The sequence below is a fragment of the Macaca mulatta genome, chromosome 9 (genome assembly GCF_049350105.2).
Source record: "Macaca mulatta isolate MMU2019108-1 chromosome 9, T2T-MMU8v2.0, whole genome shotgun sequence".
In the NCBI taxonomy this organism is placed as follows: Eukaryota; Metazoa; Chordata; class Mammalia; order Primates; family Cercopithecidae; genus Macaca; species Macaca mulatta.
This window is the reverse complement of record NC_133414.1, coordinates 55293107-55308370: the sequence shown is the minus strand read 5'-3', so window position 1 is coordinate 55308370 and position 15264 is coordinate 55293107.

Below are 15264 nucleotides of genomic sequence, written 5' to 3'. Positions count from 1 at the left end.
AAGTAGATTGCCCTCCCCAGTGTGGGCAGGATCATTCAATCAACTGAAGACCTGAATACAATAAAAAGCCTGAGCAAGAGGGGACTCCTCTTGTCTGACTGCTTGAGAGGGAACATTGGCCTTTTCCTGTCTTTGGACATGAACTGAAACATAGGCTCTTCTTGGATTTTGAGCCTACTGACTTTTGGACTGGAACTCAACCATCAGTTTTCCTGGTTCTCAAGCCTTCCAACACAGACTAGAACTACATCATTGGTTCTCCCAAGTCTCCAGGCTGCCAAGTGGACTTCTCAGCCTCCATAATTGTGTAAGCCCATTATATATCATATTGGTTCTGTTTCTCTCAAAAATCCTGACTAATACAGATTTTGGTACAGATAATGGTTCTAGAGGAACAGAATTTTGAGAATGAGTTTTCTGGGTTTGTTCTGGGGTTTCTGGAAAGGGTTCTCTAATCAGATTTCATTTAAAGTTGTTAATAACTCTATTTCCAATAATAAAGAGAGCACTGATAGTTCATGGCATAATCTGGCAATAGAGATACACAAATATCACCATTGGAGACTCCTAATCAACCACTTAATAAGAAGCAAGGATCTGGGTGACTGTGTATAGGACATTTCAAACATTTGCAGCAAACTAATAAATACTAGATGGTTGCTTCTATTGTCACTAGACAAAGGGGAAATAAAAGAATGAGCTCAGGGATTCCAATTCCCAACTCAAGTATCACATAAATGACCTGAAAGTTCCTATGTGTGCCCTCAAGTAGACCCTTAGCCCAGGTAGCCCCTCAGCTGAGATTGCTGAAAATCAAACTCAGAATCTCATCCTGTGGCTAGCTGAATTATAATGCAAGTTGAACTATTTGGAGTTTTGATGAAGCATATTTCCTCATTTGGGTGTGTTGCTCCAGCTCATGTAACAAGTGACCTAAAAGGCTGCTGGTGTTGAGAACAAGAGAAGGCCGTGCAGCAGGTCCAGGTGCCCGTGCATGCTGCTCTGCCACAGGGACCATGTGACCCAGAAGATCCAATGGTGCTTGAAGCATCAGTGGCAGATGAGTTTGGAGCCTTTGGCAGGCCCCTATAGGTGAGTCACAGCACATGCCCTTAAGATTTTGGTGCACAGCCCTGCCATCCTCTGCAGATAACTATTTTCCTTTTGAGAAACATCTGTTCATCTGCCACTGGGCTGAATGCTTAACTGGGGATCACTAAGTTCCCATGTGACCTGAGCTGCCCAGTGTGAACTGAGTTTTATCTGACCCACCAAGCGTGAGGTGGGCATGCATGGCAGTGCTCCATCATCAGAGGAAAGGGGTTTGTGTGTTAGCAGGCTCCAGCAGGCCCTGAAGGCACAAGTTAGCTACATAAGTGGCCCAAATGCCCATGGTCCCCATCCCTGGTACACTGCCTTCTCTCTCCTGGCCTGCACCGATGGCCTCATGGGGAGTTCCCTAGGATCAGATGACAGAGGAAGAGAAGGCTCAGGCCTTCTCTTGGCCCTTACAGATGGTTCTGTGTGATACCCAGATACCACCTGAAAGCAGACAGCTGTAGCATGACAGCCCTCTTCTAGGACATCCCTAAAGAACAAAGGTGAGGGGTAACCCTCCCTGTGGGCAGAGCTTGGGGCAGTGCACCTGATTGTTCAGTTTGCTTGGAAGGAGAAATGGCCAGGCATGAGATTATATACCAATTCATGGGCTGTGGCCAATAATTTGGCTGGCTAGTTAGGGACTTGCAGGGAACATGATTGGTAGATGGATGACAGAGAAGCTTGGGGAAGAGGGATGTGGACATACCTCACTGAAGGGGCAGAAACTGTGATGATATGTGTGTCCTATGTGAATGCTCACTGAAGGGTGACCTCAGCAGAGCAGGACATTAACAACAGGTAAATAAGATGACCCATTCTGTAGATGTCAGTCTCTTTCCACAGCCACTCCTGTCATCACCCCAGGGTCCCAGAAACAAAGTGGCCATGGTGGCAGGGATGAGGTTATGCATGGACTCAGGGTCGTGCACTCACACTCACCAAGGCCAACCTTTCTACAGCCACCACTGCATCCAGTCTACCAGCAGCAGAGACCAACACTGAGTCCCCAGTATGACACCATCCCCTGGAGTGATCAGTGAGTCACTCAGTGACAGGTTGATTACCTACGACCTTTTCCATCATGGAAGGGGCAGTATTTGTTCTAAGTGGAATAGACGCTTTGCATATGGATTTGCCCTCCCTGAGTACAGTGCCTCTGCTGAAACTACCACTTGTGGGTTTACAGAATGCCTTCTCCACTGTCATGGTATCAGTGCGGCATTTCTTCTGGTTAGGAACTCACATCACAGCAAAAGAAATGCCGCGATGGCCCAATGTTATGGAATTCACTGGCCTTCCAGGCTCCCGCTGTCCTGAGGCAACTGGCTTGACAGATGGTGGAATAATGGCCTTTGGAGGACTCAGTGACAGTGCAACTCGGTGGCAGTGCCTTTCAAGGCTGGGGCAAGGCTGTCAGAAGGCTGGATATGCTCGGAATCAGTGTCCAATACATGGTGCTATTCCTCCCCTAGCCAGGACTCCGAGCATAGCACTACTCACCATCACCCTTAGTGACCCACTAGCAACAGTTTTGCCCCTTGTCCCCACCACCTTATGCTCTGCTGGCCTAGAGGTCTTAGTTCCAAAGGGAGGAATGCTGCCGCCAGGAGACACAGCGATGATCCGTTGCACTGGAAGTTTAGGCTGTCACCTGGCGGTGCCAAGCTCCTCATGCCTCTGGATCAACAGGTAAAGAGTTACTACGCTGGTGGGGGTGGCTGGTCCAGACCACCAAGGGGAAATTGCCCTGCTGCTTCACAATGGACTGGGAAAGAGAATGTCTGGGGTATAGGAGGGCCCTTGTGGCGTGCGCTGTGATTAAGATAAATGGAAAAGCACAACAACCCAATCTAGGCAGGATTAATAATGGTCCAGAACCTTCAGGAATGAAGGTTCCCCACCAGGTTAAAAACCACAACCAGTGGAGGCTTCCTGAAGGCAAAGGGAATACAGACTGTGGAGTGGAAGAAGGTAGTTATAGGACCATGTGACCAGCTACAGAAACCAGGACTGTAATTGTCATGAATGTTTCCTCCTTATTTGGGGTGTGTGTGTGTGTGTGTGAGAGAGAGAGAGAGAGAGAGAGAGTATGTGTTTAAAGTTTTGGAAGAAAACATAGTAATGAAGAAATCTTCATTACTTGAGGTTAGGGAAATTGTTCTTAGACATGACGCCAAATGCATGTAAAAGCAAAAATCCATCAATTAGACTTCATCAAAATAATAAATATAATTTGGCAAAAGACACTATTAAAAGGCACGGAAAAGACAGCTATAGGCTGGGAGAGAATATCTGCACACCATATATAGAACAAAGAAAGTAGTCCGATGTATATAAAGAACTCTCAAAATCAACAGTTAGAAAACCATCCATACAAAAGTGGGTAAAAGACTTGGATCCTCACTGAAGAGGACGCTCTATGTGGAAGACGACAAGCCTATGAGAGACCATCAACACTAGTCATTAGGGAAATGCAAATCAAAACCACAGTGAGGTGCCACTGGAAAGCAGTTTGACAGTTCTGTTAAACCACATGGCCCAGCAGTCCCACTACGATTTTCCCTGCAATAAGGAAAAATTGTGTTCACATGAAAATGTCTGCACAAATGTTTATAGCAACTCTGTCCATAATCGCCCAAATCTGGACACAACCCCATGTCCTCCCATGGATGAAGGGGTAACCACCCGTGTCTCCCTGTGCAGGCAAACACCATTCCACAATAGAAAGGAACATGCCACTGACACACAGAGCACTGGGGTGGATCTCAAAAACATGATGCTTGGCGAAAGCAGCCAGTTACAGAGATCCCATGCTGCGTGTCTCCACTCACGTGACCTTCCCGAGACAACAGTGTGACAGGGATGGAAGGTGCATCAGCAGTCAGCAGGGTTGGGTGGGGAGGGCTGGACTCCAGCAAGAGGGGTGCAGATCCTCGGCATCCTGACTGTGGAACCTCGTACATGTGAAAATTCTCAGACCTAAACACCTCTTTTAAATGGGACCAGATGGGGAAATAAAACTAACATTTTTTGGTCCTCTGTTTCATATCAGTCACCACAGGTACAGTTGTGACCCTTGAACAACACAAGTCTGAACCACATGGGTCCACCTACATACAGATTTTTCCTTTAAAAAAAATTTTTTTTAATTAAATCTTCTTAAATAGACACGGAGTTGGCCAGGCGTGGTGGCTCACACCTGTAATCCCAGCATTTTGGGAGGCTGAGGTGGGCGAATCACAAGGTCAGGAGATTGAGAACACCTTGGCCAATGTGGTGAAACTTTGTCTTTACTAAAAATACAAAAAAAAAAAAAATATATAGCTGGGCATGGTGGCACGCACCTGTGGTCCTAGCTACTCAGGAGGCTGAGGCAGGAGAATCGCTTCAACTCGGGAAGTGGAGGTTGCAGTGAGCCAAGATCACGCCACTGCACTCCAGTCTGGGCAACAAAAGCGAAACTCCGTCTCAAAAAAAAAAAAAAAAAAAAGACACGGGGTCTCGCTATGTTGCTTAGGCTGTTTTCGAACTCCAGGACTCAAGTAACCCTCCCAACCTTGGCCTCCCAAATTGCTGGGATCACAGGCATGAACCACCACACCAGGCCCAGTTTTTTTTCAATAAATATATTAGAAAAATGTATTGGAAAATTTCACATCAGCCATGCCAGCAGATGTGAAACCTTGCTCTTTTGGCCAAATACCTTTTTACCTGGTCTTGGAAATGCAGCTTTTGGACAGATGTAGTAGCTCATGCTTGTAATCCCAGCACTTTGGGAGGCTGAGGCAGGAGGATCACTTGAGCCCAGGAGGTGGAGGTTGCAGTAAGCACTGCAACCATTTGAAGAAACTTGCAGATGAACCTTGTAGCCTAGAAATATTGAAAAAGTTAAGAAAAAGGTATGTCATGAATGCATAAAATACTAGCATAATTTTATCATTTACCACCATAAGACGTACATAAATCTATTATAAACAGTTAAAATTTATCAAAAGCTATGCACACAAACACAGTACATGGTACCATTCAGTCAAGAGAAATGTAAACAAATGTAAAGATGCAGTATTAAGTCATAACTGCATAAATTAATGGGAGCCCACTGTACTGCTGTAGTAATTCTGTCGCCCGTCCTGCTACTATTGCAGTGAGCTCAGGTATCGAGTGTCCACTTAAAATGCCATGTGACACTAGCCATCTCTGCGTGAGCACTTGTCTCTCCTGTAAATTGTGTATCACAGTGAAAAGTAATCTCTCATGGTTCTCATGTATTTTTCATGTTTAGTACAATACGATAAACCTGAAGAAGACAATGGGACGTGTACGAAGTGCCACTAGTGATGCTGGAAGTGCTGCCAAGAAGCAGAGAAAAGTCTAGTCAGTACAAGAAAAAGGTGGATTGATTGATATGTACTATAGACTGAGGTCTGCAGCTGCAGCTGCCACCATTTCAAGATAAATTAATCCAGCCTAACAACCATTGTAAAAAAAGAAAAGGAAATTTGCAATGTCATCACTGCAACCATGCTGGCAGACATGAAACTTTGCTCTCTTTGACAAATAAAATCTTTTTATCTAGTCTTGAAAATGTAGCTTTTGGCTGGATGTAGTAGCTCATGCCTGTAATCCCAGCACTTTGGGAGACTGAGGCAGGAGGATCACTTGAGCCCGGGAGGTGGAGGCTGCAGTAAGCCAAGATCACACCACTGCACTCCAGCCTAGAAGCGAGGCTCTGTCGGAAAAAAAATAAAAGAAAAGAAAAGAAGAAAGAAGGAAGGAAGGACAGAGAAAGAGAGAAAATGCAACTTTTATGTGGATGCAGAATATCTATAAGTAAAGCATATCTATAGACTCTAATATGATTCAAGAAAAACTGATGTCATTATATGACAACTTAAAACAAAAGACTGGTGGAGGATGGTGACTTAAAATTATGAGATCTACAAATCTGGAGAGGCTAAAGTACAGTGGCACAATCATGACTCACTGCAACCTCTCCCGGGCTCACGTGTTCCCCCACCTCAGCCTCCCAAGTAGCTGGAACTACAGGTGTGTGCCACCATGCCTGGCTAATTTTCAAACTTGTTTTTGTGGAGACAGGGGTCCCACTATCTTGCCCAGCCAGTCTCAAACTCTTGAGCTCAAGCAATCCTCCCACCTCGAACTTCTAAAGTGCTGAGATTACAGGCATGAGCCACTGTGCCAGGTCAAGAGCCTTATTTTATTTCTTTTTCTTTTTTTTGTCTGACAGAGTCTAGCTCTGTCATCCAGACTGGAGTGCAGTGGTGTGATCTCAGTTCACTGCAACCTCCACGTCTCAGGTTCAAGCAATTCTCCTGCCTCAGCCACCTGATCAGCTGGGAAGTCAGGCACATGCCACTGCACCTGGCTAGTATTTGTATTTTCTTCTAGGTAGAGACAGGGTTTCGCCATGTTGGCCAGGCTGGGCTCAAACTCCTGGTCTCAAGTGATCCACCCACCTCAGCCTCCCAGAGTGCTGGGATTACAGGCGTGAGCCACTGGGCAAGCCCAAGAGCCTTATTTCTTAGAAAGGTTGCAGCCTGCAGGCTGGCCATCTTGACAGGCTGGGAAGTGTAGCCTCCAGCAAAGACCAAAAGCAGGCACTTTCAGGGACAGAAAGGTGAGACAGGAAGTTATGCTGAAAGGGTTGGCTAAATGTACATATTCAACAGGTTATAGAAGACTCTATGAGTATTCATGAAGGGGGTGAGACACACCTATTTCACACATTACATACGTCCCATGTTCATTTTGGGGTGGAGGCAACATTTAAATGCATTAAAATTGGGCCCTATATGTCAAAAGGTGAAGCAGAAGGTTCAAAGGCTCTCAGTGCCTAGGCTTCCTACTGGAAAAAACTGTGTCCAGATTTACAACAGAGCCAATCAAGGAAATCATGAAAGAGAGTGTGCCTATGGCAAAACAGTTGGGGAATAGAGGCTTTCAGGATATGGATCTTGGAGAAATTCAAGAGTGAATAGACATCACACCAGAGGAATTAACAGAAGACCACTTGATGGAGATGAGTGCTTTCAAATCTGCACCAGATCATGGGGAAGAGGATGTAGACGCAGTGCCAGAAAACAAGTTGACATTCGACAATCTGGCAGAGGGGCTCCGATTATTCAAGACGGCTTGTGACTTCTTTTACCACATGGACCTTTCTATGGTACAGGCACCGAAACTAAAACAAATGGTGGAAGAAGGATTGGTATCATAAAGAAACATATTTAGAGAAATGAAAAAGCAAAAATGTCAGACAGAAATAATGATGAATTTCTTAGCATGCATGCATCTCCTGCCTTCATTCCCATCTCCCCCATCTTTTCTGCCTCTGCCATCCCTGAGATGGCAGGACCAACCTCTTCTCTTCTTCAGCCTACTCAATGTGAAGGCGATATGGATGAAAACCTTTATGATGATCCACTTCCATTTAGTGATAGTGAATACATTATCTTCCTTATGATTTTATTAGTAATTTTTCTTTTCTGTAGCTTACTTCATAGTAAGAATACAGTATACAATACAAATAATATATGTGTTGAGTGTTTATGTTATTGGTAAGGCTTCTGGCCAATAGTAGGCTATTAACAAAAGTTGTGGTGAGTTGAAAGTTATATGTGGAATTTTTTTTTTTTTTTTTTTGAGACGGAGTCTTGCTCTGTCCCCCAGGCTGGAGTGCAGTGGCGAGATCTCGGCTCAGTGCAATCTCCACCTCCTGGGTCCAAGCAATTCCTCTTCCTCAGCCTCCTGAGTAGCTGGGATTACAGGTGTGCACCACCATGCCCGACTAATTTTTGTATTTTTAGTAGAGATGGGGATTCACCATGTGGATCAGGCTGGTCTCAAACTCCTGACCTCATGATCTGCCCGCCTGGGCCTCCCAAAGTGCTGGGATTACAGGCGTGAGCCACCACACCAGGCCTATATGTGGATTTTTGACTGTGTGGGAAGGTCGGCACCCCCTCCCCTTCATGGGAACTGTAGTCTCATTAAATCCTCACATGCTGCAAGATTGGTTTATTATTCCCATCTTACAGATATGAAACTTAAAACCCAAGAGATTTTATATGTTGCCCAGAGTCACATCACTGGTCAGTGGCAGAAACTGGAGCCCCCATCCAGACCATCCCTGACCTGAGCACAGGTTGCCAAGTGTGCATGCAGTAGTCAGACACTGGGAGATGGCGACTACCCTCTGTATTGAGGCCACTTACATATCCGGCTTCTTTGCAACAGCCTTGCTTAGCTCCACCACTCAGTTTTGGTCAAATGAACCACAGCAGGATCATGTGGACTTCTTGAGCACTGGTTTGCATATATGGGTTGGACTTGGTGATCTCTTTGAGGTGTGTGGAGATACTAAGCTAGTGGAAAAAGTGCTAAACAGGCTGGAACCAGTGGCTCACGCCTCTAATCCCAGCCCTTTGGGAGGCCAAAGCAGGAGGATCTCTTGAGGCCAGCCTGGGCAACATAGTGAGACCTTGTCTCTACAAAAATAATTTAAAAATTTTAAAATGCTGAACAAAAACCCACCTGTGTTCAATCTTGGCTCCTCCCTGGATAATGCACCCACTCCCAAGTGTAGGTGTTGGTAACTCTTGGGAGTACATCTTAAGCCCAGGTAGCACATCAACCGGAGTTCCAGACAGTTCTCCAGCTACCGCCTCAGATGTTTCTACCTGGCAGTCCCACAGGTGCCCATCACTCCACCTGGCATCCCAGCCAGACACCTGGGGGCCCTGGGGTACTCCCCGAAAACCCCTTGTTCCTCGCAACCCTCAGACCCACTACCCCTCCAATGTTACCTCTCAGAGCTCTAGCACCCATCACTTCTCCCTCTCTGTGCCTCCTTCCCCTGAACTCCCTGCAAACTATGTCCACCCAGTAGCAAAACGGCTTTTAAAAAATGGAAATCTGACCATGCTGTCCCAGCTAAATGTTCTCCCAGGGCTTCCTGGTGTCTTGGGATGAAGATAGCATCTTCAGGTGGCCTCATCCCCTGCTTCTCTATTTTCCTCCCCAGCTCCTAGGACTCTCTGCCGCTGTCCTGGCTGGTATGCAGGCGTCACGCTGCCCTGTGTCACAGGCCTTTCCACATCACATTCCTGTGCTTGACACATTCTTCTGCTTCCCCAACTCCCAGACTTTGCCAAATTAACCAACTTCTGGTCATGGCTCAACCATCACTTGCTTCCCTAAGGAAGTCTTCCCCAACTTCCTAAGCCATGTTTAGAGCTGTGCCGTCCTCTACGGGACCACTGCCACCTGGGGCCATTGAGCCCTTGAAATGTGCAACTGCTTCCGAGAACTGGAAAATTTTAATTTTAATTACTTTGAATTTCAAACGAGTGACTAGGTTCAATTACAATTGAAACAAGGGGATATACATCTATTTTTTTCAACTGTGAATACTGTGAAATATAAATATAGATTATTTCCCACAACATTTAGATCTGAATTGAGAGGTGCTATAAGAGTACAACACACTGGGCCGGGCACGGTGGCTCACGCCTGTGGTCCCAGCACTTTTGGGAGGCCGAGGTGGGCAGATCACCTGAGGTCAGGGGTTCGAGACCAGCCTGGCCAACATGACGAAACCCTATCTCAACTAAAAATACAAAAAATTAGCAGGGCATGGTGGTGGGCGCCTGTAATCCCAGCTACTTCGGAGGCTGAGGCAGGAGAATCTCTCGAACTTGGGAGGCAGAGAGTTTCAGTGAGCTGAGATCGTGCCATTGCACTCTAGCCCGGGCAATAAGAGCGAAACTCTGTCTCAAAAACAAAAACAAAAACAAAAACAAACAAACAAAAGAGCACCAAATAGGAATGTCAACCAGTTCAATAATCATTTTTATACTGAGTCCATGTTGTGACGGTATTTTAGGCACACTGGCTTTATTTATTGATAGACAGGGTCTCGCTCTGTCACCCAGGCTGGAGACCTACTGAACTCAGGTCATCCTCCCGCCTCAGCCTCCTGAGTTGCTGGGACCACAGGCGCGCGCCACCACTCCAGGTTTTTTGTTTTTTGTTTTTGTTTTTGTTTTTGTTTTGTAGAGATGGGGTCTTGCCATGTTGCCCAGGGTGCTCTGGAACCTCTGGGCTCGATCGGATCTTCCTGTCTCGGCCTCCCAAGTAACTGAGATTACAGGCGTGAGCCACCGCGCCCGGCCGGTATACTGGCTTTAAATGATAAAAATGTTCTGAACATTCACTTTCTGGTGTTGGCGCGCGGGGCGCGGCGCGGAGTGACCAGCCCTGCCCGGGCTCCTTGCAGCAGCAGGTGAAGTAGCTGCAGCGCGTTCAACTTTCCCAGAACGACCGACGGTTTGGCGCGATCTCGTGCACGCCCCGGCCCGCCCCGCAGCCGGGGGTGCAGGGCCATGTCCAGCCTGGGACGCGGCAGGGCCTTCGCTCCTGGGTCCTGCCTCCTGTGCGTCCCCAGGCGCGGAGCGACAGTCCCGGGTCCTGCGCGCCGTGGGGAGCCGCGCTGGGGGCGCCTCGGAAGGATGCGGTTCTCCAGCCCTTTCCGTGCTTAAACAGGACGGAGGCTGAGTTTCTTCGCGTGGGTGGAAACTAAAACCGAGTGGGGGACGGGGCGTCGGCCGTAGGTGCGGTTCCAGCGGCGGGCGCGGGTCCCAGGGCGCAGGCACAGCGTGGGGTCGAGGGCGCAGCGCCGGGAGCGTGGATCCCAGGGACCCTCAACGCACTGGGTGATGGAAGTGTGCAGCAGCGCCACGAAGCGTTCCACGGGGCACACATACAACAAAACAGCACGCTGTGAGCAGTAAAGATACGCAAGTTTGTCAATTATACCTTCATAAAGCTGGGGGAAAGAGAAGAAAAGGAACCATAACAACAAAAAATAAAGCCGAGAAACATTTAAGGTATTTATTAGTTTGTTTTAAAATAACAGAAGCAAGCCCATTACATGGTAACATAAGTCGCATATTTTTGTGAGAAATGTTTTCCAAAGCAAAAAAAAAAAAAAAAAAAAAAAAAAAAAAAAAAATTGTGGGTAAGTGACGGTGTTTCAGTTGTGCGAGCCGTCAAGTCCTAACACAGCCGCATCCTCAGCCCGCTGCCCCGCGCAAGACGCTCCCACTTCCAGTAAAAAGAGGTCAATAACGTCTCCTTATTGTCATGAAACATTCTTGACTCGACCTCACCCAGCCGCTGACAGGGTCGTGAAAATCCCAGGGGTCCCTGGACTGCACAATTGAGTGCCACTGGTTTATTGAAGAAACGTGTGGAGGAGTACTGGGGAGTTCGGAGAGGGTCCAGGGAAGGCCGCACCGACCAGTGGTCTCAGGGCCAGCGTCAGAAGGAGCAGCGAGGAGGTGGAGGCCGGGAGGGGGACTTAGGAGCTGCCGCATTCCAGGCAGAGGGAACTGCATGTGCTGAGGCCCCCAGGCAAGTGCACCGAGGAATGAAAGGCCACTGTGGCCAGAGCTGGAGGCAGCAGAAGAGAGGCCCTAGAGGAGGGCAGGGGCCAGAGCAGCTGCGAGGCCAGACAAGGGCTGCGGCCTAGAAGTAAAGGGAAGCCATGGAAGGAGCCTCTGAAAGTGACATCAAATTTGCATGTTTAAAAGTCACCCTCAAGAAGTGCCGTCAATCATTAGAGACAGGTATCAGCCAAATAATCGCATAAATGCTTTTAAAAAACTAAACAATAAGTTAGTAATTTCTTGGCTATGACACTAAAAGCACAGGCAACAAAAGAAAAAATAAATTGGACTTCATCGAAATTAAAAAACCTTTGCATATCAAAGGACACTATCAGAGTGAAAAGACACCCCAAAGAATGAGAAAATGTTTGTGGTTTATCTGATAAGGGTTTAATATCCAGAATATAAAAATAACTTCTACAATTCAACAACAACAAAAAACCTGATTCAAAGGACTTGAATAGGCATTTCTCCAAAGAAGGTCTATAGATAGCCAATAAGCACACAGAAAGAGCTCAACGTCACTAGTCATTACCAACATGCAGATCACAACGAGATGTAACTTCACACTAGGATACCAGTTTTTTAAGAAACCTATCAACCAAGCAACCAAGAAAAAAACGGAATAATGAGGGTGGTTCAGGCTGTGGAGAAATTGAAACCCTTGTACATACCGCTAGAAGGAATGTAAGATGTGCAGCAGCTGTGGATACAGTGTGGCAGTTCCTCACACAATTAAACACAGAATGACATTTGACCCAACAATTCCACTTTTACACACAGAACTGAAAGCAGAGATTCACAGATATTTACATACCAATGTTCACAGCAACATTATTCCCAACAGCCCAAACGTCCATCAGCAGATGAATGGATAAGCAACATAAAGACATTCACTGGGAATATTATTCAGCCTTAAAAAGGAAGGAAATTCTGACACATGCTGTAACTGGACACACCTTGAAGACAGTATGCTAAATGAAATAAACAAGACACAAAAAGACAAATATTGTATGATTCTATTTGCAAAAGTATCTAGAGTAGTCACTCAGAGACAGGATGGTGGTTGCAGGGGCTGGGGGAAGAAGGGAATGAGGAGATATTGTTTAATGGGTACAAAGTTTCAGTTTGGGATGATGGAAAGGCTCTGAAGATGGCTGCAACAGCACTGTGAAGGTAATTAATGCCACTGACTCATACAATTAAAAACTGTTAAAATGGTAAGTTTTATTATGCATATTTTATCACAAAACAAAAATTGGAAAAAACCAAAACACACAAAAATCAAGCCCACCCCTCCCCCCAAAAAAGTTACAGGACAGGCCACCTGGTCTAAATGTATGACACATCCTTCCCTCTCTACATGCCAGTTGGCAACCTTATTTTAGAATGTCCAAACTTTGCTTAAGAAAAGATTTAAAAGATTCCTCCAAATACCCACTCAACCAAAGTTTATCTGATTTTCAATAATAAGGTACCATCCCCAAATATGAAATGCTAAGTCTCATAATAAAACACCTTTGGCATTTAAATGTCCAACATCTCAAACTTTTGTCTTGTTAAAGGATTACAAAAATGTACAATACTTTGAAACCATGAAATAAACTAGGTAAAACGAAGGAGAAACAAATAAAATACAATCTCCTTGCTGAAGATTCTGAATAATGACTTTAAGAAATACATTAAGTCTGGCAAAATATTAGATAATAGAAGTCACTACCAAGGGCAATTAAACCGATGCTCTTTTCCCGTCAGCGGGGTAAGCTCTGAAGCCTCCAGAGAGCTGAATCAGATGGCTTTCCTCTTTGCTCATTTATTTCTGAAATGGTGAGCATGTCACCAAATAATAATACTTAAAGCAAGTTCACAGGTTTTGTTAAAAAAAAAAAAGAAACAATCTAGTACATCCATGAATAGGAAACCAAACACACCTGAACACATCTATGATTAAATAAGAATATTTAATGGCATGGAATGATATGCACACTATAGATTCAACGTTTTCAAAACATACCCAGCACCTATGGCTGCTTGTGCACAGTAAAAAGATAGAAAGATATAACAAAGAATAATTTTTACAATTTACAAAGTTTAATGCAATTGAGAAAGGTTTCTATAAAAATTGTTAAAATATTTTAGAGGGCAAATGCTTACTTTGCATAGCAATGCTTCAGTTACCTGGAATGCCCTCCCTTCTTTCTTCCAAGCAATTTTATGCAGTGTTAAGCTCAGTGGCTCTACTCCAAGTGGCAGCAAGGTGAACAACCCAGTTCCTGCTCTCAGGGAACTCACATTCTGGTGGAATTTATTTTTGCAACATACTTGCTGACAATATCAAATGAATAAGCCATTAGTATTGAAAAATAATTTACACACTCTCCAGTCTGGTCCTTATTTTGATATATGTCTTCCTATGAGATGGATGCAAACTCACAGCAAAAACTGTGTGTATACATACAGCCACATGCTGCATGATGTTCAGTCAAGGACGGACCACATATATGGTGGTGGTTCCACAAGACTGTATTTTTGCTACGCCTTTTCTATGTTTCGATACATAAATGTTTACCACTGTGTTACAATTGCCTACAGTAGTCAGTAAGTCACATGCTGTCCAGGTTTGCAGGCTAGGAGCAACAGACCATAACATAGAGCCCAGGTGCACAGTAGGCTGTACCATCTAGGTTTGCTCTATGATGTTTACACAATAACAGAATTGCCTGATGATACATTTCTCAGAATATATCCCCATCCTTAACTGATGCGTGACTGGTAAACTGATGCATTTACTAACCTGGCCAGGTGACACCTTCACCAATAAAAACTCTACATGGAAAATGCTATTTATTGTTTCTTTCAGACATTAGAGATTCCTTAACTTTAGTTTTAAATAATCTTGATATACAAACTTTTTATTTCCCTTGTTCTCCAAATATGATAAACCAAGATTTTAAATATTAACAGGTATGACTTCTGCCTACATACATTGTCTTTGGAAAAGGCAATTATCTGCAACTGTAATTAAACATTCTTTTATTTCCCCCATTGCTAAAGGATTTCACTCTTTTGGCTAAAATATAAAACTATACAATTATAAATACTTATTTGCAAGGCTTCTCTTTGAACAAATTTGCTTGTTGTATAAGACACTTGCTGATCACCTTGTAAGCTACTTAAATGTAAAACATGGTATGACTTAGAGTGCCTTGTATATTTTAGTTGAATTACAGTTTTGCATTTTAAAATGTATCAATTATGCTATATAACAAATTGGTTTTAAATTATAATTGTTATGGGCTTACTATGTGTCAGTCCCCAGGCCTATCAGCATACTGAATGATGAAATTCCTAATAGCTCTTGAGGAATAGAGGAAAATTTACACCCGGAGTTGCTCAGAAAGGTCTGGTCTGGGTGTGTTCCAACTGTCACTTCCCAGACAGACCCAGCCCTGATGGGATTCTCACATCCCCTTCCCTTCTTATGGAGACACAAAGCTGAGCACCTGTCTATTGACAGCTTTCGGCTTTTAGACAGCCTCTCAGACTAGGCCAACTGCTCACAATCCTGCTGACCCTCTTTGGCCCCTGTGATGCTGTAAAGGCAATGCGGTACTCATGTCAGCAGCACACATACTACAACTGGCACAACACAGAGGTCAGCATGCACAGATGACACACAAATTCATGAAGTGTT